We start from the raw sequence: 27,011 nt of genomic DNA on the forward strand, positions 1-27,011 counted from the left end.
GCTTTCTATTAAAGGTTTTGTCTAGTCGGTGGTGGTTGCTCCCATATCCAAGAAGGCCATGTGCCTCGCCACGTCAGTACTGGGAACCTTTTATGGAAATTAATATTTAATGGAATTAATAACTTAAGGAGACTTGGGTCGAACGTGTTAAGTTCCGCTGGAGATCCAAGTCAAAACCTAAAAGAACAAATAGATTAAGTTTTGGATCAAACGTGTTAAGTTCCGCAGGCGATCCAAAATTTAATTTAAAAGAACACATGGTAGCTAGGAAAAGGTTCAGACCTTTGTACAAAATTTTTGTACAGTGGAGCCTATAGGTTTTCCGAGTAGCAACCAACACTAAGTGTACTTAGGCAAAGGCCCTAACTGTGGTTAGGCAAGGTGAAAACCCTAGGGGGTGGTAACCCTATGCGGAAAGTCTTGGTGGGTCGAGTGCTTCAGGCAAAAGTCCTAGGGGGGTAACCCTAGGTGGAAAGTCTTGGTGTCGCGAACCAGGTGAAAGACTGGACCAGCCGGGAAGCGGACGTTCAGCAGAAAGTCTAGAAGCATCGAGCACCGAGCAAAAGTCCAGTCGATCTGGAGGATCGCACTGGCATCAGGTAAACCTCCTGAGTGGAGTAGGTGAGGACGCGTTCCCCGTAGAGGGAACAGTAGGTGTCGGGTCGACCTAGGGTTTTCGGTCGGAAACCCGAAGTCAGACTCGGACAGTCCGATGATTGCCGTTCACTTATATTATTATGTTTTATGTACTCACTTTGTGTTGCATGGTATATTTTGGATTAATGTATCTTGCAGGGACCAAAGTGCAAAGAATAACCTCGGATGAACAATACTGAGGCGCCTCCATGGAGCTTGGAGGCGCCTCGGTGCGAGCCGAAACCAGCTGTCCAGAAAGGTTGGAGGCGCCTTGAAGGAAGCCCAAGGCACCTTGAACAGGTGGTTTAAGGCACCTTGGACAGTGATGAAGGCGCCTTGAGATAGATAAAAGGCAGCGGTTAAAGCGTCATCGCAGAGTCATTTTCGGGATAAAACTTAGGGATTCAAGGCGCCTTGGAGCCTGATGGAGGCACCTTGAACACCCTTTATAAGAGGGTCTCGACCAGCAGCTCTGAACAACTGATTCTAAGCGATCCTTCTGCTACAAGCTGCTTACGTAACGACCTCGACGTGAGGTTTCAAGATCCCGACGACCCGGAGCGCCATTATTCTAGATTCTGTCGTTCGGTATAATTTTAATTATCGTACTCATTTGTAATTCATATTCTGTACATTTCATCGAGCTTATAGTTGTTGCCCACGGAAAGCGATCAAGGATCGCGGGCCTTCGAGTAGGAGTCGTCACAGGCTCCGAACGAAGTAATTCCTCATGTCTCTATGTTTGATTGTTCTCTTTATTCTGCTGCGTTTCTACTCGTAGGTTTAAATCGCTGAAATAGCCAAGAGCGCTATTCACCCCCCCCCCCCTCAAGCGCTTCTCGATCCAACAGTTTGAACCTTGGACCTCTTAGCAAGTGGTTTTAGGTAATAACCAGTAGCCCCAGCAGGGATGCGCTGTTATAAAAGAGAGAGGAATTGCAGTTAAAGGTAGGAAAAGAGAAGACTCCCTTTCACTAAGAAGGAAAAATTTAAGTTTTCTTCTTCTTCTTTCAATGAGAAGTTGGTTTTGCCTTCTTCCTTCATTGAGAATAAATAGGAAAATGGGAAAGGAAAACTTCATTTTTGCTTCCCTCTTCCTCATTCCTCCTCCTCTCCACCGAAATCAAGCCACCCTTCCTCACCATTGCCGAACCAAGCTAAGGTCTCCTTCCTAGGAAAGTTTCACGAAGCAAGGGTATTCTCTTAGTAAATCAAGCGAGAGGATGTAAGTATTCCCCTCACCTGCAGTACAAGTAGCTTCGTATGTTTTTTTTATGCTTAAAGTTTGCTTGAAAACTAAGGTCTTGCCTTACATGTTTCGGTCAAGGAAGAATAAAAAGGGTTAGATGAAATTTAGGACCTAACTATGCTTGGTTATGACTCCTCATGATATGTAACCTACTATGTGATGCTAGTTTAATGATCTCATGCTTTAGGTTGAATGAAAAGTTAGATCCATGCTCCTAAGGTTTCGGCCAAGTAAGAATAGAAGAAGGTAGAGGAAATTTAGTACCTAACTATGCTTGTTTATGCCTTCTCATGATATGTAACCTACTATATGATGCTAGTTAAATGTTTTCATGCTTTAGGTTGCACAAGAAGTTAGAATGATGCTTTAGGGTTTCGGCCAAGGAAGAATAAAAAGGGTTAAATGAAATTTAGGATCTAACTATGCTTGTTTAAGACTTCACATCATATTTAACCTACTATATGATGCTAGTTAAATGTTTTCATGCTTTAGGTTGCACAAGAAGTTAGAATGATGCTTTAGGGTTTCGGCCAAGGAAGAATAAAAAGGGTTAGATGAAATTTAGGACCTAACTATGCTTGTTTATGACTTCTCGTGATATGTAACCTACTATATGATGCTAGTTAAATGTTTTCATGCTTTAGGTTGCACAAGAAGTTAGTATGATGCTTTAGGCTTTCGGCCAAGTAAAAATAAAAGGGGTTAGAGGAAATGTAGAAACCTAACTATGCTTGTTATAATTCCTCATGATAAGTAACCCACCATATGATGTTAGTTTAAAGGTTTCATGCTTTAGGTTGTTAAAAGAAACCTAGACACATGCTTATAGGTTTCGGCCAAGGCTTGAGCATTAGGGTTAGAAACTTCTATATGCTTACCAAGAGTCTCACTTGCTATGCTATGTATGGTGTAAAGGTTTCGTGCTTTAAAAAAAAAAAAAGAGAGAATAGAGTCATGCTTACATGTTTCGGCCAAGACAAGGAAACTATGTTAAGGAGCTACCTAGGGTTCCAAAGGGCCTCACATGTCATGCTAAATACTAGGAGATATTAGGATATTGATTCCATGTTGTTATTTTGCTTGAAAACCCATGATTCATGCTTATATGTTCCCTATAATATGATATGAATTTCATGTCACCATGTTAATTGATATGTGCACTTATGACATCATGTTATGCTTACCCATGATATGTTATATGTATGGGCACTTATGCCATCATGATATGCTTTCTTATGACATGCCATATGATATGTGCACTTATGCCATCATGCTAGGTTTTCTTATGATATGACATATGATATGTGCACTTATGCCATCATGTTATGCTTACCTATGATATGTTATATGTATGTGCACTTATGTTATCATGTTATGTTTTCCTTATGACATGTCATATGTTATGTGCACTTTATGCCATCATGTTATGCTTATGTAAGGCTTATGTATGATGAAAAGCCTAAGAGATGCTTCCCTTAAGTTGGGATTAAGAGCACTCTTCATGATATGACAAGAACATGATATGCTATGATATGACAAGAACATGATATGCTATGATATGACAAGAAACATAATATGCTATTTTACTTTTGTATGGCTTGTACCGGGGATGGGCTCCTTTGTTGCCCCTAGGTCGATGGTCAAAGAAACGGGCCTAGTAAAAGGAATGGGCTCCTAAGTTGCCCCTAGGTCGATGGTCAAGGAAACGGGCCTAGTTCCTACTAGGTTCAAGATTAGCTACCTTGGATCTATTTAAGATGCACGAAACACTATTACAAATTGAGGCTAAGACATCACCACTAAAGTGTTATTTTTGACCATATAAATGTTGCATTATACCTAAGGTAACGTTTTTCATTCTATCTTATCAGGTCCTGTCATGTTAGATATAATGTAACGCTTTTGTCATTTTATGCAACACTTTCTTAAATTGTTGTGATATATACCAAAGGCAACGCTTGTCTATATGCAACACTTTTTTTTTCCAGCGACAACACTTTTTTTTTTGTTACTCTTAGGCAATTGCAACACTTTTTTCTATTAATAGCAACACTTTTTACAATTGTTTTAACCCAATAATACAACACTTTCTTCATTAAATGCATCACTTTTTATTAAATTTTTCACCTCTTATACACATCACTTATTGATACATATGCAACACTTAGATTTATGTTTTATTTTTAAAATGTAGCACTTTTACCCGTTAACAGTAACACTTATTTTTTCACCAATATATTATTGATATTACAATTTTACTATCCAATCAAACACATTTGTACAAAATATAACCATTATATTGAAAAAGTTATATCACAGTATATTCTGATTAAAAATTTTACAAAACCCCAACAACTAACATCTAAAAATAAACATAAGTCATCAATTAATACCTAGCTTCATGAATTCCCCCAAAAAAGGCAACTATATATATTCATTTACAAAAAGCCAACAGAGGGTAATGTGTGGTCGACTTCATTAATCCCCCAAAAGTCATTTGTCCATGCATTGAACGTGCCCACCAAAAAAGACATAATGATGTCCTACTAGTCATGAAAACAAAAAACAACACACATTAATCAGTAAAACGCGCTACACAACATAAAGAACATATAAAGAAACAATTCAATTATGCCAATAAAGATAAACATACCTGTGCAGTTTCAATATTAAATTGGACATTAGTATTGCACATACTAAAACCAATAACAGTCTATCAACAATTTTTTTTTAAAAAAAAAAATCAACAACTTAAGATTATAAGAAGAGGAAAAGCCTTTTAACTGAACAAGGAAAGGGAGAACTTAAATGAAGCTCAACCAAGAAAAAAAAGTTCTTTCAGTACTTCAAAAGCTGTCAAGGCATGTCACTTTCCAAATTTTGAGGTTACCATTCCTACAAATTATTAGAAATTTATTATCCTTATGCAAAAGTAGCAATCTCTAAAAGTACTGCCAAGTTAATTATTACCAAATCCATATAAATTTGCAAGCACGAGCAGGGGAGGAGTATGCCTATGCTACTAAAGTTTCAACAGTGGAATCACAACACAAACTCTTTGCTTGTCTCAAAAAACATAGAGGATTAAGCAACAAAACGAGAGAACCATGACAAAACGTAACCCGACAAACAAACCATGGAAGAATCTTTTTTTTGCTGCATTTCTTGACAAATCTGTGCATATTGCAATAGAAGATTTCATGTGTTGCAACTTGCAACAATGACAAAATACCAATTCAACAATAAGAACGTCATGAAGCAAAGATAATACATTAGTCGATGGGCATGGTGGCTAAGATAGAATAAGATAATAAAGTATATCACTCATCAATTTACTAATGTAGGAAGAAAAAAAGCATCATGGCTTCAAACAAATTATGCCCTATAAGAAAAAAAGGTAAGTGATTTAGGGAAAATATTTTTTTGCAATTTCTGGAGGTAGTTTTGCAAGAAAATGGTTACTTTCAATTTCCGGAGATATAAAATACACCAGAGTTTTGCAAGAAAAGGTAAGTGACTTGGTAATTCATGAATTGCCATGAAATGAGTTTCCAGCATTTCATAAGGAAAGATAATTGCCTTTACAACAATGTAAATTAACATAAGATGAAACACAACCCAAGATTATCTATCAATAGACATAACATGAAACACAATAAAGACTCAAACATGCACAAATAAAGCAACAGTTAAACAAAAGCAATTAAACTAAACAACCTTAACAACGATTAACCAAAACCTAATTATGCATAAAAGTTAAACTTGTAGCACATTGTCACCCTATGACACAAGATCAACATTCATGCATAAATGAAACTAATCGAGTGCAATAACAAACAAACTATCATGTATAACAAAACTAATCAAAGTGCAATAACAACAATCAAACATCAATAAGAAAATAACACAATCAACAAATAAGTAAATCAACTAAGCTAACCAAACCCTCTTCCGCGATCATACACCAATCGACAACCTCCACCGTCACAAGGAGACCCGGATTTGGAACGCCAGCCCCGGTGAACTGTAACACAACTACTGAATCTCTGATCTATAGCTCCTGATGGCACAAAGTTGATAGTTTAGATGGAATAGGAAATAAATTGCAGCATCAACAGAAACTAAACAGAAATCAAAAGAGAATTTGCTCTGCCGGAATTGCATACACCACTGAGACTGAGGTTGCTGGAATTCCTGCCTTCGGAACGCCGTCCATGGGAGTTCACCGCAGCATCAACCTTGGATTTGCTTTAGTAAGTTTTACCGGAATTGAAGAACAGAGGCTGAGCTTGAAGATGATGAGCTTCTGCCAGAGTTGGATGCACCACTGAGGTGGAGGAGACTTCTGCTTTCGGAACACCGTCCACAGGAGAACACCACAGCATCCACCGGAGAAGATGAAGATGAATCGGCTGACTTCCTCCTTGGAATCTTCCTCTTTCACAACGCCATCCGCGGGAAGAACATCCACTGAGGAAGGGATGGAAAGGGATGCCTCGCCTGAGGAGAACGCTCCACCGTCAAGGATACCCTAATTCTTGGCTCACTGTGCCATCGCTGCTCACAGAGGTCCACCGGAGATGCTGTTGTCCATTGTCGGATTGAGGAAGATCTCGAGAAGAGGAACTTGGGTGTAGAGGACCGCCTGGAGGCAGAAGAGGTACCGCCGACCGGAGAGAAGAAAAGGGAAGAACTGTTGTGCCCTAGCCGTCGCTGGAAATCGCGACTAGAAGAAACGCGAGGAGAATGGGGGCGAAACACTTTGTTGTGTGTGAGGAAGAGGTTTCTTAACGGGTTTCCGGGTTTGGGTTAAGGAGGTGAGGAGTTTGATTAAGATCCGGTTCCAATAAAAGAAGGAAAATTGGGTTTTTAAAATTGGGCTCGAAGAGTGGGCTTTTGGATTGGGCTTGAGGATTAGGTTTAAAGAGTAGAGTTTTGGATCAAATTTCAATTGGAGCTCCACTTCTTAGATGAACTCTTGGATGCTTTGATCTCGATCAACGGTTCAGATCAATTTTAATCAGAATGAAGGGCTGGATCACTTAGATCTGAATGAAGGAACAAGATCTCTCTAGATGAGGATCAACAATCCATATTGATTCAACTTGATCTCCTCCATTTGACCTCTAAATCAAACCAAATTCGATTCGGCTCGATCCTAATCCATGGCAATGAGTTTGGGAGGAGAAAATGATCGGAAGATTAAAACCTAATGTAAATCATCACCTAAGTTTATATATAAAAAAATGTCAAAAAAATTTACCCTAAGTGCCTAATTAAAGAAATGGGCAACACTTTAAAAAATGTTACATATATAATATAAAAGTGTTTCATATTCTTATAATTATTGCAACACTTATAAAAAGTGTTGTATTTATACAATAAGTGTTGCATTTTCTTATATAGGCAACACTTATTTAAAGTGTTGCAAATTTTTAAGAAAATTTCTCCTGTTGTAACAGTTTATAAAAGTGTTGCTTCTAAAGTGATGCCTTACCCTCAAATTGTAGTAGTGAAAATTCATGTATGTGGTACAAAGCCGGACCCTCATGTTGAGATTATGTTTAAGTACCTATATGATATATGTTTTCAAAAGAACATCTTGCATCTACTCATTTCATGCTATAAGTTACATGTTTTCAAAAGAACATCTTGCATCTACATGCCTCATGATATATGATTTCTTATGCTTTAGAAGAATGCTCTATGGAGATAATTCATGTTATGTGATCTTTATGCTTTAAAAAAAAAATGCTCCCTTGAGATATGTTTATGATGCCTAGATGAATATGCTACTACCTTTTGATTATGCTCTCATATGTTATGCTTATGCTCTTTTGAGATATGCCTATGATACTTAAATGAACATGTCACTCATCTATGGCTAGTTTATGATTTATGATTTTGTGAGTAGGAAAGGAACTTACTAAGCCTATGTGCTTATAGTTTTATGTTTTCCTTGTACTGCAGAAAAGGGTAAGGAATGGCTACACTAAGAGGAGCAGCAGGAAGGGTGAAAGATGTGTGTGGCAGTGGCATGGTGGAATAGATCCATTTGTGTTTCAAAACTTATATATATCTAAGTTGTGCATGTGAAACATGTTTTGACTTTATGTTTTTGATAATAACTTGAGCTAGTATGGATAGTTTATGCACGTATGTTCTTCTTGTTTCATGTTAATATGCTTATGATATCATGAATCATGTCTCAAATGGTTGATATTAAATCAAGTTATATGCATGAATACTAGGATGTTCACATGTTATGTTAAAGGATTAGCTTGTTAGCATGTTTAATATGTGATATGATTATATTGTTCACATATAATGTTTAGTTAATATACATATGATCAAATTGAATTTTAAACCTCGCTTCCGCTGCCATGATTTCATATGCATATATATGTGTGTATGTATGATTCAAGTAAGTAACCCCGTCCCTCCCTTAGGGTAGTAGAGGGGCGGGCATTATAGTTTGGTATCAGAGCAAGTCTTTCTTTCCACTACACACACACATCAAGCCTCCATCATGCCGCTCCAAGCAAGAATTTCTATGCCTACTCTATTTCTTTTATGCATGATAAGAAATGCTTTAATCTAAGTATGCATGCCTTCTCTATTCTTTTAATTATGATAAGGAATGTTTTAGTCTAAGTATGCATGAAGGTAGGGTAGGAATGATGATAACTTATGCTTGCCTTGTTGTCATTTATGAAGATAATCATGGCTAGAAGATGCAATACCAGAACCGATGAGATGGTACCCCCACCTGATCTGATGCATGTAGTCACTGAACTTCAGTGTCAGGTCACTGAACAACAACAAGTGATTAATACTCTGATGAATCAGCAAGGAAACCCTGCCACCCCACAAGGGAACCAGAATGCGATGCTAGTTATACCTACAGCTGCACCAGTACCACCCGAGGGCCCTGCCCCAGTGGTTCGACAGGAGGCAACCCTGATTCAGTGGTAGAGACTGAAGCCGGAAGCCTTCTCTGGTAATTGTGAACCATGGGACGCTCAAGCCTGGTTCAAGACGGTAGAGAGTATAGTAGAGCTATTGGACTTGCCTGAACATGAGAAAGTCAAGTGTGCATCGTCTTACCTTACGGGAGATGCCAAAATGTGTTGGGACAGAGTTAAAGCAAAAAGACAAGTGAACCAAATGAGATGGACGGATTTTCAAGCTGAATTCTTTGACGAATTCTTCCATATGCGTGTTATAAACAAGCACTACGACAAGTTCATCGAGTTCCGGCAAGGTGACCTATCACTTAATGAAGTAGTGAAGAGATTCAACCGACTAGCGCGCCTGTGCCCAGAGCTGGTCAATACAGAAAGAGAAAGGGTCAGACTCATGCTGAAGATGCTCAGACCCGAGATAGCTCTGAATGTGGCTGGCGGAGTTAATAGTGTTAGGATGTATACTAAAAGCCTAGCTTTTGGTATAAACATTTATCTAGAAATAAGAATCACATTGGTCAAATGTCTACATTTATGATAAATGTAGTTGTTCAATTAATTTACATTGTAGATAACATGGTGTGTGGTGTCACACACAGAGGATCATGTTATCAGCACCTTATAAATTATAAACAGTAGCTCACGACCAAGATAGAAAGGAACAAACCATTGGAAGGTCGTAGTGTAATTAGGTATTATTTTATCTTAACTATATAATTACCCTAGTACACTTAGAGTGTATTGAGTAGGACCATTAGAGGTCGTTTCTTTTTATACTGACTTTATAAAGGAACAAAGATCTTAGTTATTATGGAAGTGTGTGCTCTTAATCCTAATATACTAACAAGCACATATATTTGATATTTATTTCTTTAATTTATCAATGGGTGAGATTTAGTTCGATAAATCAATAAGCCTGATAAGTTGGGAAATGATATCACTTATAGTGTGTGTTGTTGATTATAGAAGAAAACTGTGTCCTAGTGATCTAGGTTGATAATGTCCCCAAGAGGAGCTCATAAAAATTATCATGTTAAACCCTGCAGGTGGACTTAGTCCGACATGACGATAAGGTTAAGTGGTACTACTCTTGGACTAAGATATTAATTAAATGAGTTGTCAGTAACTCACTTAATTAGTGGACATTAGACATCTTAAACACAGAGAGACTAACACACTCATAATAAGAAGGAGCCCAAAAATGTAATTTGGGATTGGTGCGGTAGTTCAATAATAATTCTTTAGTGGTATGAATTATTATTGATGAAGTAAAGTTGTGTGTTCGGGGCGAACACGGGAAGCTTAATTTCATCGGGAGACCAAAACCAATTCCTCCTCTCGGTCCCTATCGTAGCCTCTTGTATATAGAGATTTATACCCACCACATACCCACCTTCTTACCCATCCTAATGGGGTCGGCCAAGCTAGCTTGGAACCCAAGCTAGGGCCGGCCAAGACCAAGTGGATGAGCCAATTTGGTGGCCGGCCAAAGGTTGGGTCCCAAGCTTAGGTGGCCGGCCACTAGAATATTAAAAAGGATTTTTATTAAAATTATTTCTTATGTGGATATCATGTTTTTAAAAGAGAGTTTAAAATTTAAATCTATCCTTTTATAGCTTTCTACAAAAGATTAAGAAAAGATTTGAAATCTTTCTTTATTTGTAGATTGAAAGGAGATTTTAATTTTGAGAAAACTTTCTTTTTTAACCATGATCATAATTTAAAAGAGAGTTTTAAAAATTAAATATTTTCTTTTATTAGTTTTTACAAAAGATTAAGAAAAGATTTGATATCTTTCCTTATTTGTAGATTGAAAGGAGATTTTAATTTTTAGAGATAACTTTCCTTTTTGGAAATCATCCACATGTTTAAAAGAAATATTTTAATTTATAAAATTTCCTTTTTATAATTCACCATGAAGGGAAAAATTATTGGAGAAATTTTTTATAGATTTTCGGAAACAAATTAGGAAGTTTTAATTTTTGTTTTAATTAAAACTCTCCTTGTTTTGAGGAAATAAGTGGCCGGCCATGTATATTGAGAAGAGAAAATTATTTTTAATTAAATAAATTTTCCTTTTCATAGCAAAAGAATTAAGGAAGTTTTTTATTTAAATTTCCTTATTTGCCAAGACCAAGGATTATAAAAGAGGGGGTAGAGGTGACTTCATGGCTAACGACTCTATTCTTTTCTTCCTATCTTTTCTTCCTTGGTGTGGTCGGCCCTAGGGTCTCCTCTTCTCCTTCTTTTCTCTTCCTCCTTTGTGGCCGGCGGCATCAACTTAAGGAAAGTCCATGGTGGTCGGTTCTTGCTAGGAGAAGAAGGAGAGAAAGAAGGATTTGTTTCTAGCATCCCTTGGAGCTTAGTGGTGGTGGCCGGACCTTTACTTCTCATGGAGAATTAATGGTGGCCGAATCTAGATTGGAGAAGAAGGAGCTTGGTGGTTCTCATCTCGGAAGATCGTTGCCCACACAACGTCCGAGATAAGAAGAGGAATACGGTAGAAGATCAAGAGGTCATTAAAGTTTACAAAGGAAGGTATAATTAGTAATTAATTTCCGCAGTATACTAGTTGTATTTCTTTTGTATGAATTCCAAACACAAGAGGCATTAGATCTAGTTTTTCGAATTAGTTTTTCGAGTTTGTGTTTTCTTCTTTTTCGAATTTGTGATTCGATTGTTCTTTTTGGTTAACCTAGAGTTATTTAAGGAAATTAAATATTAGCTTTCCTTAAAAGATTTTGTCTAGGCGGTGGTGGTTGCTCCCATATCCAAGAGGCCATTTGCCTCGCCATGCAGTCCTGGAAGTCAATTTTGGAAATTAATATTTAATGAAATTAATAACATAGGTAGTTTTGAATCAATAGTGTTAAGTTCCGCTTGCGATTCAAATCTAAACCATTAAGAACAGATAAGTTAAATTTAGAATCAATGATGTTAAGTTCCGTCTGCGATTCCTAATTTAACTTCTAAAGAACACAATAGGTTATTTAAGGAAAGGTTCGACACTTGTACAAAAATTTTTGTACAGTGGAACTGGTACGTTTTCCTAGGACTAACCAACAATTGGTATCTGAGCTAGGGTTTGCCTCTGTGTGTTTAGAATTCAAATAGGTTATGCACATGTCATACATAATTTAGACAGGATAATAGTAGGATGTACTAACTTTTTGGTTGCAGGCTTCAACTATTATGACTTATAAATGTTGTGTGTGATTGGACCCTTGGACATGTCAAGGGCATTATTGTGTGTGTGCATGATTGTATGTAACTAATACAGCAGGAGCTGTATTAGCCCTAGGATTTTAGAATTTTATTTTCGATCTAGATTTCATGTACATTCCCTCGAGGAATATAGTTTCGACAAATGTAAAATTCTATTTTTGTCGCGGATCGGATGCTTGTGAGACGTGGTACTTTTGGAGCACCAGAGGCGCAGTGGAATAAGAAGCAAGATGGATGCGAGGATTCGATCCAATAGAGGTGGCTAAAGATGGCAGCAGCTAGGGTTGGAGCACACGGAGGACAGTGATGGAAAAAGGCCATAATAGTTGGAAAATAATTTCCAAATTTATTGCTTTTTATTTACTATATATGTGTGCATGTGTGTGATAGCTAGGTTAAAATTCCTCACCATAAATAACTAATTGGGAGAGGGAATAGTATATGAATCCCATGGTCTCCATTACTGGTTTATAAGTGATGCAACAAGCTTGCGCGTTGGCTCTGAGTGCTTTCCTCCATATCGGATGAGTTTGTTTGCGGATCACTAGATCAAACTTCCATTTAGGATGACTATATATAGGAAATTAATTAAGAGCGTGTGATCTTCCCCATCGGAAGGGGCACAATCTTATTAATGGACTTAGTGTCAAGTAATAGTATACACTTAGGCACATTTAATAGTATCCTCCCCATCTGAGTCACTGCTATTATTTGTGTGACCGAAGGAAAACCAACTATTAATTTGTCAAAAAGATAAGTTGACAAGATAATAAAATTAAAACCTCCTCTTACAAATGTTTAGTTTTGTATACGTCCACACTATCGTGGCATACAAAATTCACGGTGTTTGAGATAATTTTATTTGTCATAAAGATTTATTGACAAGATAATTAATGGGTAAAACCCTCCTCTTACAAATGTTCGAATTTGTATACGTCCACACTATCGTGGTATACAAAATTCCCGGTGTTTGAGGTGTTGGTGAATTTAAATAATATTGTTTAAGGAATCAATGTTATTTTAAATTCAAAGTTTTGACCAAAATATTTGATCAAAGATAGACCAACTATTAATTTTATTGGCCATAAAGTTAGAATGACGAGATAATAAAATTAATAGACAAAATCTCCTTTTGTATACGTCCACACTATCGTGGCATACAAAATTCATGGGGATTTTAAAGTCTTGGTCTTTACCAAATATTTTTGTGATTCTTAGGATTTTAAATGTTTGTCAATCCCCTAGTTGTTATACTATAGAAAAGACTTAGTAGTCCCAATTGTAATGATTGGAAAACTTGGACATTAAGGTAGACTGTCCTTACAAAACTGAGAACAATAACGGTATATTAGTTGTTGAAACATATTTAGTGGTGTTATCTACCGGTACCTGGTGTGTAGATACAGGAACCACTGATTATGTCTGCAATTCATTGGAGGGGTTCCAGAAAACCCGACAACTATATAAATCACCGTCCACATGGGCACTGCTGTAAAAGTAGCAGCTGTTGCAGTGGGAGATGTCTATCCTTTGATAGGAATAAAATATGGATTATTAGAAATTGTCTTTATGTACTAAGTTTAGAAAGAACCTGATTTCTGTTTCTAAACTATTAAAGAATAGATATTCTATCTATTTTGATAACAAACTTGTTATCAAGAAAAATAGGGAAGTTATCTGTTCTGGTACGTTGGTTGACAATTTATAATCCAATAACTCCCACGATGCAATTGTAACGCCCGAAAATTCTTAAAACTATTTTAGAAATATTTTATGATTTTTCTGGAATTATTATATATTTTTCCGGAATTTTCCGAGTAGCGGAAGTAGCAAAAAATTATTAGAAAAGTAAAATGGCTTAAGCGGGAATCGAACCCGGGGCCTCTCGGGTCCGCTGAACCTTTAGTTGGCCTTAGTAACCGGTGAACCCAGCAGGGCCGTGCTGAAAGGAAAGGGAATCAATTATATTTATAATTGGTTTGGCCGAATTAGTTACTTAGTATAAATAGGAAATTTAAGTTGGGGTTTGGTTTATTTTAGAACTTGGTTCGGCAAAAACCCTCTCCACCGAGACCTCACCGACGCCACCTCTCCCTCTCCTCCCTCTCTCGGCACAAACCACAAGGAGACCTAGGGTTCTCTCCCTAGGGCCCCAAGGACATCTTCCGGCGACGATTTTAGTACAAGGACATTCCCCTCCGCGAGTAGAGCACGTGGACGCGAGCGAATCGTCGAGAAGTCGTCTCCACCGAAATTTCTAGCGATTAGATTTGTAAGAAATCTAGCACACAAGGTAAGAAACCCCTCACCTGCAGTATAAGTAGCTCCGTTTGGTTTTATACGCACTAGTTTAGCTATATGCTATTTTTATCGACGCATAGGGTGAATTTGACCCTCCTCGCAGATTTAGGGATTTAGTGAGTACTTCTAGAGGGGCCGGACACGTATTCCCTCTTCAGTGGGGGTTCCTAGACGTTGTCGGGTGCCTAGAAGTGGTCTCCCTAATAGAGGGGAGAGTTGGGACACACTAGGTATTCGATAAAATAGCTAGTTAAGTTAAAATGCAAATTAGGCATTTTAATAGCTCAGTTAAATGCATTAGAAGCATTTAAATCAGTAAATCAGTTTATTTTAGCTTGTATGGGACCACGGTCCAATGGGTGGGCTCCCACAGTCGCCTCTAGGTTCAGACAACCTAGCTCTAGGTTCAGATAACCTAGAAACAGCAAGTTAAAACAGTTAGCTATATTCAATATTTTATTTTCAGTGGCACTGTACCGGATCAGATATCCATTGTGTTGGACTCCCAAAGTCATCCCTAGATTTAGATAACCTAGTTAACCCTACTAAATTCGGGACTTGAAAACCCGGGTATAGTTAGGGATGCGCGCACAGCAAGTACAGTTACCGGGCCCAAACAGCATGATTATGTATTTTCACTTATTATGAATTAGTTTTCAAAGCTCAAATTAGTTATGTTAGTTGAGTTGGAATTCAGTATCAGTTTAGCTACAGTTTAGCTTATTATATTTTCAGTTCAGTTATTTTTATTGATTCATATGATTAGTTGCCATGTCATGATAGTATGCTTATATGCCATGCCATGTTTGGTTTATTCAGTATACTTAGCATATCCTTTCAAACAGCATGATTTAAAATCATATTTGCATCGTATGTATATTTTAGTGAGGTAGATGGTTTCTTACTAAGCTTTTTAGCTTACAGATACTATTTTCCTTATACTGCAGATACAGGTAAAAGGAAAATGGACTAGCAGTGGAGGCTGGAGGTCAATGCAGATCAAGATGTGTGTGGAAGGAACTGAAATAAAGATCCTAGGGATCTAGTTTTATTTTATTATGCATTAGAACGTGTTCAGTATGCATTAGTACTTATAGCAAGCGTTATATTACGTTTCTGTTAGTTAGCAAGAGAACAGCTTAAAACCTTGTTAGTTTTGGTTTCCATATGCTTACATGCCATGAATTAGTATTCTATGCCTTAATCATGTTTAGTATGTTAACCCTTACTTAGTAGAATGTTTCTCTTATCTTTTATAGTGTTGTGTAATGACTTTGGCACTCATCAGTGCTGTTATCAGGGGTCTGATACGAAATCAGAAACCCCTGATCGGTCAGCAGACCGATTAGGGAGTCTCTGATCGGTCGGTAGACCGATCAGGGAGTCTCTGATCGGTCGGTAGACCGATCAGGGACCTGGTTTCTGCGAACAGAACTTTCTGTTCGTTCCCTGATCGATCCGTGGCGATCAGGAGCTGGGTCGCGAAAAATGGCTCACTGATCGGTCAGCCGACCGATCAGTAAGCCACTGATCGGTCTCATTGACCGATCAGGGACCAGCTGGATCAGTCGGCAGACCGATCCAACAGCGTACAGAATTGCAGTGTAGTTTGTGGATCGGTCGGTTGAACGATACGGAGTTTCCTACCGTGCCAGTAGTAGTGGATCGGTCTGTGGATCGATCCAAAGTTTATTATCAGTTGTAAACACCTCCCCTAGCATGTGTACAACTCCTCGGTACACCCAGAACACTAAGTTAAACTTTACAGCATTTAGTTCAGTAAAATTTTAAATTAGCTAGCTTTTATTCCGCATTAATAGTCCAGCATAGCATAACTGTAGCGATCGGCCTCGCAGCCTAGCTAGTAGTAGGCGGGTCGTTACAGAGTGGTATCAGAGAAGTGTTCCATACTTCCTACACACACATCAGCATTGAACCTACAGCTTCCAAGTAAGAATACCTCTACTTTATTTATGCTTTCTGTTTCCTTGTTATAGATCATGTTTATAGATAAACTGCTGCATGATAGTATGTGATAGTATATAACATGATAACGATAGTTATACAATTATGATTGTAATAGTTATTCATGTTCTGTACTCTATGTCTTTAGCAATAGCACGAGGACGCCCGGCTAGAAGGGCACTAGCTACTGAGCCCCAGCAAGAGGCAGGCAGTTCAGTGCCTCCTCCCGACCTTACAGCATTAGTGGCTCAGTTACAGCAGCAGCTAGCTGAACAGCGACAGGAAATAGCCACCTTAAAGGCTAATCAGCAGAGTACCCCCACAGTCACCCCGGAACCGAACCTGACGACTCCAGAAGTCTTAGAGGTTCCAGCGCCAGCACCAGTACCAGCACCAGCAGTCCCAGCAGCTGAGCCAAGAAAGGAAGCCTATCTGATCCAGTGGCAGCGAGTCAAGCCAGAGAACTTCTCAGGCACTAGTGAACCATGGGATGCACAAGCCTGGTTCAAAACACTGGAGAGCACGATGGAGCTTCTGGACTGGCCAGAACACGAGAAGGTGAAGTGTGCCTCCTTCTGCCTGACAGGAGACGCACGCATGTGGTGGGAAAGAATCAGAACGAAGCGCCCAGTGAACCAGATGTCATGGGCTGACTTCGAGAAGGAATTCTTCGAGGAGTTCTTTCACATACGGGTTACAAACCGCCACTACGACGAGTTCACTGAGTTTCGTCAGGGCAACCTTTCAGTTGAGGAAGCCGTGAAGAAATTCAACAGGTTGGCTCGTCTATGCCCAGAGCTAGTCAGCACAGAGAAGGAACGAATCCGGTTGATGCTCAAGATGCTGAGGCCAGAGATAGCAGTGAACGTGGCTGGTGGCATACATAGGCCACAAACCACAGAGGAGTTAGTGAGCAGTGCCTTGACCACAGAGCATTACCAGAACAGCATAAAGCAGCAGAAGCAAGTCTCCTCAGAGTCCAAGGGCCAAGGAAACTCTCACACTCAAAAACAGCAAGGCCACAGCTCTAACTGGAAAGGGAACTCCAACAGCAAGTGCAAATCAGGGAGTGACCCAAAAGGAGGACCATCTAGCAAGCGACCCAGTTATCCAAAGTGTGCTACTTGTGGGAAATTCCACCTAGGGGTTTGTCGCAAGGGCACACGAGGATGTTTTGAATGTGGACAAGAAGGGCACATGGCCAAGCAGTGCCCGAACAAGACCGGTCTTCCTCAGCCACAGCAGATTCAGTATGCAGGCCAGCCAGCTCAGTTATACCAGATGCAGGCCGCTCTAGAAGGTCCACTTATCAGCCAGGGCAAATTAGAAGCCCCTCCAGCTACGGCGAATGTGAGGATCTACTCACTCACCAGAGAGGACGTAGCCAATGCCTCGACAGTTGTCACAGGTCAGATTAGCATTTTACAGTATAGTGCTACTGTTCTATTTGATACTGGGGCAACCCATTCATATATAGCCAGGTTGTTCTCCGAAAAATTAGAAATACCCTCAGAGGTACTCAGTGGTCAGTTTTTGACGACACTACCTTTAGGAGAGATCATGGCATCCACGCATTGGCTCAGAGCAGTGCCGGTCATTATAGCAGACAGAGAGCTCTTTTGTGATCTGATAGTGCTAGAGATGACCGACTATGACGTTATCTTTGGAATGTACTTTCTGATCAGATACGGTGCTACCATAGAGTGCCGTAAACAGAAAGTCATCTTCCAACCTGAAGCGGCAGTGCAATTTGAATACAGCGGGGAACCAAAGAGAAAGGCCAAGAAGTTTCTCTCAGCTATGAAAGCACAGAAGCTACTGGATTCAGGATGTACACGATTCCTAGCACACGTAGTCAACGCCAGCCAGGACAAGAACCAACAGCTAGCAGAGGTTCGAGTCGTATGTGACTACCCAGCAGTCTTCCCTGAAGAGTTACCAGGCTTAGCACCAGACAGGGAGATTGACTTTGAGATAGAGCTCATTCCCGGTACAAATCCTATCTCCAAAGCGCCTTATCGCATGGCTCCAGCAGAACTGAAGGAACTTCAGGAGCAACTACAGGAGCTGCTTGACAAGGGTTTCATACGCCCGAGTCATTCACCATGGGGAGCGCCTGTATTGTTCGTGAAGAAGAAGGATGGAAGCATGCGACTGTGCATAGACTACAGATCACTGAACCAAGTCACGATCAAGAACAGGTACCCCCTTCCCAGAATCGATGACCTGTTCGACCAGCTGAAGGGAGCAGCAGTGTTCTCTAAGATAGATCTCAGATCAGGTTATCATCAGGTGAAGGTTAAGGAAGGGGATATACCCAAGACAGCATTCAGAACCAGATACGGACACTACGAGTTCGTAGTCATGCCCTTTGGCGTGACCAATGCTCCAGCTACATTCATGGATCTCATGAACAGAGTATTCAGGGAGTATTTAGATAAGTTTGTTATTGTGTTTATCGATGACATTCTTATCTACTCAGGAACTCAGGAAGAACACTCAGAGCACCTAAAACTAGTATTGTAGACCCTTCAGCAGAACTAGCTATACGCCAAGTTCACGAAATGTGAATTTTGGCTAGATCAGGTGTCCTTCCTGGGTCACATCATCTCAAAGGATGGTATTATGGTAGATCCCAGCAAGATAGAAGCAGTAAGTAACTGGAAGAGACCCAAGAACGCCAGCGAAATCAGGAGCTTTCTGGGATTAGCAGGATGAAGCTGAAGGACTTCTGAGCCGTCGCCTCCACATTCTTACAGAAGAGCAAATTTCTGGTTGAGGACTCGGTCAGCGAGCTAAAAGGAGATAACGGTGACATTTTCCTATTTGGATGACAACACCAGCAGCTTTGACATCTATAGTGATGCCTCTAAGTTGGGACTAGGAGCAGTACTGATGCAAAACGGCAAGGTGATCGCCTATGCCTCCAGACAACTCAAGGATTATGAGAAGAATTACCCTACTCATGACCTTGAGCTTGCAGCAGTAGTGTTCGCTCTCAAAATTTGGAGACATTATTTATATGGAGCTCAGTGCAGAGTGTATACAAATCATCAGAGTCTGAAGTACTTCTTCACTCAGAAGGATCTGAAGATGCGACAGCGCAGATGGCTTGAGCTGGTCAAAGACTACGATATAGACATCCTCTACCATCCAGGGAAAGCCAATAAGGTAGCTGACGCACTTAGCAGAAAATCCAGTGCTACCTTATTATCTCTTACAGCCATGTCACCGCCCCTACAGAAGGAGATCGTAGATTTCGGTCTCGAACTCATCGTTGGACAGCTCTCTACTATGACCTTAGAGTCTACCTTGCTTGGTGATATTCAGTCAGCTCAGGAGCAGGACCCTGAAATTCAGAAAATCAAGCAAGGGCTAGCAAAATCAGAAAGTAGAGAATTCAGAGTGTCCGATAGCGGGGTGTTGTATTTTGGTGACAGACTCTGTATTCCAGATCAGGAGGGGCTACGGAGACAGATTTTAGATGAGGCTCACAAGACTCCCTATGCGATGCATCCAGGTTCCACCAAAATGTATCAAGACCTGAAGAACCGTTTTTGGTGGCCCGGGATGAAGCGAGACATCGCCAGATATGTTAGCATCTATTTCACCTGTCAGAGGGTCAAGGCAGAACATCAGCGACTAGGAGGAGTCCTGCAGCCTATACAGATTCCAGAATGGAAGTGGGAGGATATCTCTATGGATTTCATAGTGGGACAGCCCAGAACCACGAATGGTTTTGACACCATCTGGGTAATAGTCGACAGGTTGACTAAATCAACCCACTTCTTAGCTATCAAGATATCCTACTCCATGGAGAAGCTAGCTCAGTTGTATCTCCAGGAGATCGTCAGACTACATGGAGTCCCACGAACCATCATTTCAGACAGAGACAGCAAATTCACATCACACTTCTGGGAGTGTGTACAGTCAGCGTTGGACACTAAGTTAAAGTTTAGCACATCATTCCATCCTCAGATAGATGGTCAGAAGGAGCGAGTAAATCAAGTACTCGAAGATATGCTCCGAGCGTGTGCCCTAGACTTCAAGTGAAGTTGGTGCAAATATCTGAGCTTAGCAGAATTTGCATACAACAACAGCTATCAGGCCACTATCGGCATGGCACCTTACGAGGCTCTCTATGGGCGGAGGTGTAGATCTCCAATCTGCTGGTATGAGAGTGGTGAACAGAAAGAACTAGAACTTCAGACAGATCTAGTAGCAGATACCACAGCAGCTATACAGCAGATCCGCCAGAGGATAGAGACAGCTCAGAGCCGCCAGAGAAGCTATGCTGATACACGGCGCAGACCCTTAGAGTTTTCAGTCGGGGATACAGTGTTCCTCAGAGTAGCTCCCATGAAGGGAGTGATGCGTTTTGGGAAGAAGGGCAAACTTAGTCCCAGATATGTGGGACCATACCCTATCAGCAGAAGAGTGGGCAAGGTAGCATATGAGCTAGAGCTACCCCAGGAAATGTCAGCTGTCCACAACGTATTTCATGTCTCTATACTGAAGAAGCACACCCCAGATGCCACCCAGGTGATTGAGCCCCAGTCGGTACAGATCCGCGAAGACCTCAGCTATGATAGTCAGCCTATTTAGATAATAGACCGAGCAGTTAAGAAATTACGGAACAAGGAAGTACCATTAGTCAAAGTTATTTGGCACAGTCACACAGCAGAAGAGGCAACTTGGGAGACAGAAGCCAGCATGAGACAGAAGTACCCAGAATTATTCTAAGTTTGAGGACAACTTTTTATAAGGTATGGGGGATTGTAACGCCCGAAAATTCTCAAAACTATTTTAGAAATATTCTATGATTTTTCTTGAATTATTAGATATTTTTCCGGAATTTTTCGAGTAGCGGAAGTAGCAAAAAATTATTAGAAAAGTAAAATGGCTTAAGCGAGAATCGAACCCGGGGCCTCTCGGGTCCGCTGAACCTTTAGTTGGCCTTAGTAACCGGTGAACACAGCAGGGCCGTGCTGAAAGGAAAGGGAATCAATTATATTTATAATTGGTTTTGCCGAATTAGTTACTTAGTATAAATAGGAAATTTAAGTTGGGGTTTGGTTTATTTTAGAACTTGGTTTGGCAAAAACCCTCTCCACCGAGACCTCACCGACGCCACCTCTCCCTCTCCTCCCTCTCTCGGCGCAAACCACAAGGAGACCTAGGGTTCTCTCCCTAGGGCCCCAAGGAGATCTTCCGACGATGATTTTAGCACAAGGACGTTCCCCTCCGCGAGTAGAGCACGTGGACGCGAGCGAATCGTCGAGAAGTCGTCTCCACCGGAATTTCTAGCGATTAGATTTGTAAGAAATCTAGCACACAAGGTAAGAAACACCTCACCTGCAGTATAAGTAGCTCCGTTTGGTTTTATACGTACTAGTTTAGCTATATGCTATTTTTATCGACGCATAGGGTGAATTTGACCCTCCTCGCAAATTTAGGGATTTAGTGAGTACTTCTAGAGGGGTTGGACACGTATTCCCTCTTCAGTGGGGGTTCCTAGACGTTGTCGGGTGCCTAGAAGTGGTCTCCCTAATAGAGGAGAGAGTTGGGGCACACTAGGTGTTCGATAAAATAGCTATTTAAGTTAAAATGCAAATTAGGCATTTTAATAGCTCAGTTAAATGCATTAGAAGCATTTAAATCAGTAAATCAGTTTATTTTAGCTTGTATGGGACCACGGTCCAATGGGTGGGCTCCCACAGTCGTCTCTAGGTTCAGACAACCTAGCTCTAGGTTCAGATAACCTAGAAACAGCAAGTTAAAACAGTTAGCTATATTCAATATTTTATTTTCAGTGGTACTGTACTGGATCAGATATCCATTGGGTTGGACTCTCACAGTCATCCCTAGGTTTAGATAACCTAGTTAACCCTACTAAATTCGGGACTTGCAAACCCGGGTCTAGTTAGGGATACGCGCACAGCAAGTACAGTTGCCGGGCCCAAACAGCATGATTATGTATTTTCACTTATTATGAATTAGTTTTCAAAGCTCAAATTAGTTATGTTAGTTGAGTTGGAATTCAGTATTAGTTTAGCTACAGTTTAGCTTGTTATATGTTCAGTTCAGTTATTTTTATTGATTCATATGATTAGTTGCCATGTCATGATAGTATGCTTATATGTCATGCCATGTTTGGTTTATTCAGTATACTTAGCATATCCTTTCAAACAGCATGATTTAAAATCATATTTGCATCGTATGCATGTTTTAGTGAGGTAGATGGTTTCTTACTAAGCTTTTTAGCTTACAGATACTATTTTCCTTATACTGCAGATTCAGGTAAAAGGAAAATGGACTAGCAGTGAAGGCTGGAGGTTAATGCAGATCAAGATGTGTGTGGAAGGAACTGGAATAAAGATCCTAGGGATCTAGTTTTATTTTATTATGCATTAGAACGTGTTCAGTATGCATTAGTACTTATAGCAAGCGTTATATTACGTTTCTGTTAGTTAGCAAGAGAATAGCTTAAAACCTTGTTAGTTTTGATTTCCATATGCTTACATGCCATGAATTAGTATTCTATGCCTTAATCATGTTTAGTATGTTAGCTCTTACTTAGTAGAATGTTTCTCTTAGCTTTTATAGTGTTGTGTAATGACTTTGGCACTCATCAGTGCTGTTATCAGGGGTCTGATACGAAATCAGAAACCCCTGATCGGTCAGCAGACGATGATCTCTCTGATCGGTCGATGAACCGATCGTGACCTCTCGAAGAACTTTCGTGTTCCGATCGATCCGTGGATCGATCGGGGCTGGTCATGAAAATGGCTCACCGATCGGTCGGCCACCGATCGATCAAGAAGCCACCGATCTCATTGACCAATCAGGGACCAGCTGGATCGGTCGGTAGACCGATCCAGCAGCGTACAGAATTGCAGTGTAGTTTGTGGATCGGTCGGTTGAACGATCCGGAGTTTCCTACCGTGCCAGTATTAGTGGATCGGTCTGTGGATCGATCCGAAGTTTATTATCTGTTGTAAACACCTCCCCTAGCATGTGTACAACTCCTAGGTACACCCAGAACACTAAGTTAAACTTTACAGCATTTAGTTCAGTAAAATTTAAAATTAGCTAGCTTTCATTCCGCATTAATAGTCTAGTACAGCATAACTGTAGCGATCGGCCTCGCAGCCTAGCTAGTAGGAGGCGGGTCGTTACAACAATAAATGGAAATTAATAACACATTTTCTAACTTTAAGAGAAAGTAACCTTCGGGAATGAACCAATCATATTTTTGGCATCCAAGGCTAGGTTATATTAACTTGAGTAGGATTCAAAGGATAATAACCAATGAACTCTTGGGTTCATTGGTAGTGGAAATCTTTTCAACCTGCGAGTCTTACTTGGAAGGAAAAATAACCAAGAAGCTTTTAAAGGGGTATAGAGCCAAAAATATGTTGGAATTGGTTTATCAAGATACTACGATGAAATCGTAGTAACAAGTACCTCTTAGGAGAGTTTAGGAGTCACTTATCAGAAGTCGGGATTCAATCCCAACTAACTGCACCTGGTACACTCCAATAGAATGGTGTAGTAGAAAGAAGGTATAAGGCTCTTATAGAATAATTAGATTGATGATGAGTTATTCAGAAAATTACCAAATTCATTCTAAGGATATACACTGGAAACGGAATTGAATATAGTACCTTCTAAGTCAGAACTCTCTACTCCCATAAGATTACAAATTAGGGTGTAAGCCAAGTCTGAAGCATATTCGGATTTGGTTTGTCTAGCACATGAGAGACACTGATAAGTTGGACATGAGTTCACTTGTTTGTGAGTTATCCTAGAAAAATGAAAAGAGGTTTATAGTCCTTAAAATCGGAAGGTCATTGTTGGCACCAATGCCCGATTTTAGAAAAGGACTATACTATAAACCACAAGGCCATGAGTAAAAATTATTCTTAAGGAAATTAAAGGACACGTCTAATCTAGTACCAACTGTACAAGATGAAATATCACAAGAAACTGCAACACATATCACAAATGATACACAATTGCAAAAAGTGTCTCGTCATAGTTGGAGGGTTGTAAGTGTTACGCTCCGCAAGTGTACGGAAATGTCGCAAGTAATATAAAAGATTATCGTATCCACAGGGACTGGAATAAGCACTAGAAATGTCTCAATGCAAATTAGCTAAACAACTATCCAATTGTTTCAAATGCAAAGTGAAGGTAAACAAATCTAATATTAAAGATCAACAAACAAGAGTTTAGTGTTTTGGGTTATGATAAAGGGAGATTCTAGGAGTTTCAGTTTCTTTGTAAGATTTCTTGAATGTATATGGTTCACCAATTCTTATCCCTCAATTGCCAAACACTAGTAGAAAGTTGTCGGTTCTCTCTTGCAATAGATAACCGGCTAAGGACTGAGAAATGTATCTAAATATGATCAATTAGACGTGAACCTACGTTGTCCTTACACAGAAGCGCACCTATTACTATGCCTTCCTCGGATATCAACATAGAAGCCCACAACTTATTAATCTATCAAGATACAAGAAACTAATCACAAGATCCATCCTACTCTCTTGAATATTCCTATTTCCTCTTCAAGATTATCTCTCAAACGTCCTTACACGGGCTTGCACCTATCACGTGGATCCCTCGGATGATCGAGTGAGAGTTTATCTTTACAAAGTCCACAAGAAATCCAAACAATCAATCAAGAATGAGAATTAAGCATAAATCACCATTAATCATTCAAGATCTAATTGATACAAGCAAGACAATGTCATTGAAACAAGAAATTGGCAAATCCACAAGAGATTACATCAATCCATCATACAAATACTCCCTTAATCCTAGAATACAAGATCTACTCCATGAATCGAGGAAGAATACCCGAAGAAATAAAGATTACAAGCATTTCTTAAATCCCCAATCCAAGAAACCAAGAAAAGGGGAAAAGAGAAAACTTATCTACGAAGAAGCCTCGTCTTCGGATCCAATCCTCGCTCCGGAGTCGAAATCATCAAGAACTCCCCTCGAATCGCCCAGAAATCCTCCCAAGAATGGGAGGAAACCACCAAATCTTGCCTTCTCCCAAAGGGGGAGAGATCCCCTTTCAATTCATGAAGGAGGGTTTAAATAGAGGAGGAAATCGGGCGCCACACGGCCCCATGACACGGCCGTGTGAGATTCACACGGCCGTGTGACTCACACGGCCAGGACCCTTCTATTCTCTGGAAATGCTACACTGCCGTGTGGTGCACACGGCCACCACCTGCTTGGCCTCTGGAAACCTCACACGGCCATGTAGATCTGCACGGCCATGTAAGGCATCTGCTCTAATTTCTTCAAATCAAGACACGGTCGTGTGAGATTCACACGGCCATGTCCTCTTCCCTTCCTGTTAAAACTACACGGCCGTGTGTGGTACACGGCCTGATGCTCTCTCCCTTCAATTCCTTCCAAGCTTGTCCGAGGACGCATAATCTTCACCAATTTCGACTCCTATTTACAGAAAATGCACAAAAAGCAGATCTCCAAACCAAAAGAGTAAATATGCTAAAAGGAAAGCTGGAAGTATAAAAATGCATAGATCAAGCATGCTCAAAGTATGTAAATGTGCGTAAAAACATGCATAAAAGAGTATATAATCTATGCACATCAGTAAGGCAACCTAAAAAATTCATATTTTGGGAGAGTCTTTGGACTTGATCCCTGGTGGACATGAACCTGATCCCCGGACATATGACGAAGCACTCCAAGATAAAGATGTAGTATCTTTGCAAAGAGCAATAAATGCAGAATTAGAATATATGTATTCTAATAGAGTCTGGGAGCTTATAAAATCACCAAATGATGTAAAAGTCATTGGGTGAAAATAAGTCTACAATAGGAAAAGAGGGATAGACAGGAAGGTGGAAACTTTCAAAGCAAGGCTTGTTGAAAAAGAAAACTTTTCCACCGGAAGCCATGCTTAAGTCTATCCGGATTATTTTATCTATTTAGCAAGTGGATGTCAAAACAGCTTTCCTTAATGGAAGTCTTGAAGAAAATATCCATATAAAGCAACTAGAAGTGTTCATTGTAAAGAGCAAAGAGCATCTTGTGTGTAAGCTTAATCAGTCTATGGACTGAAGTAATGCTTCAAGGTCTCGGATCATCCGATTTAATAAAGTAATCCAGACCTATGGATTTATTTAATAACCGAATGAGTCTTGTGTATACAAGAAGTGTGAAGGAAGCATGGTGGTATTTCTTGTACTATACGTAGATAACATTTTTTGTAGTTGGAAACAATATCAAAGTGTTGTCAGAAGTAAGGGTATGGTTGTCCAAATAATTCGATATGAAGAACTTGGGAGAATGCTTATATTCTTGGGATCAAAGGGATCGCAAGAAAAGAATATATTTAACTTATCCCAAGCTTCATATATCAAAACAATCCTTGCTCGTTTTAAGCATGCAAAACTCCAAGAAAGGTTTCTTACTTTTTTTAGCATGGAGTAACTTTATCTAAAGAGATGTCTCCGTAGACATCAAAGGAGATAGAGGAAATGAAGGCAGTTCCTTATGCTTCGGCTGTCGGAAGCCTAATGTATGCTATGCACGAGATCAGAATCTGTTTTGCCAAGGGCATAGTCAGCAGATATCAAAGTAACCCTGGACAAGGACATTGGACTGCAGTAAAACATATATTG

The sequence above is a fragment of the Zingiber officinale genome, chromosome 7A, assembly GCF_018446385.1.
Source record: "Zingiber officinale cultivar Zhangliang chromosome 7A, Zo_v1.1, whole genome shotgun sequence".
In the NCBI taxonomy this organism is placed as follows: Eukaryota; Viridiplantae; Streptophyta; class Magnoliopsida; order Zingiberales; family Zingiberaceae; genus Zingiber; species Zingiber officinale.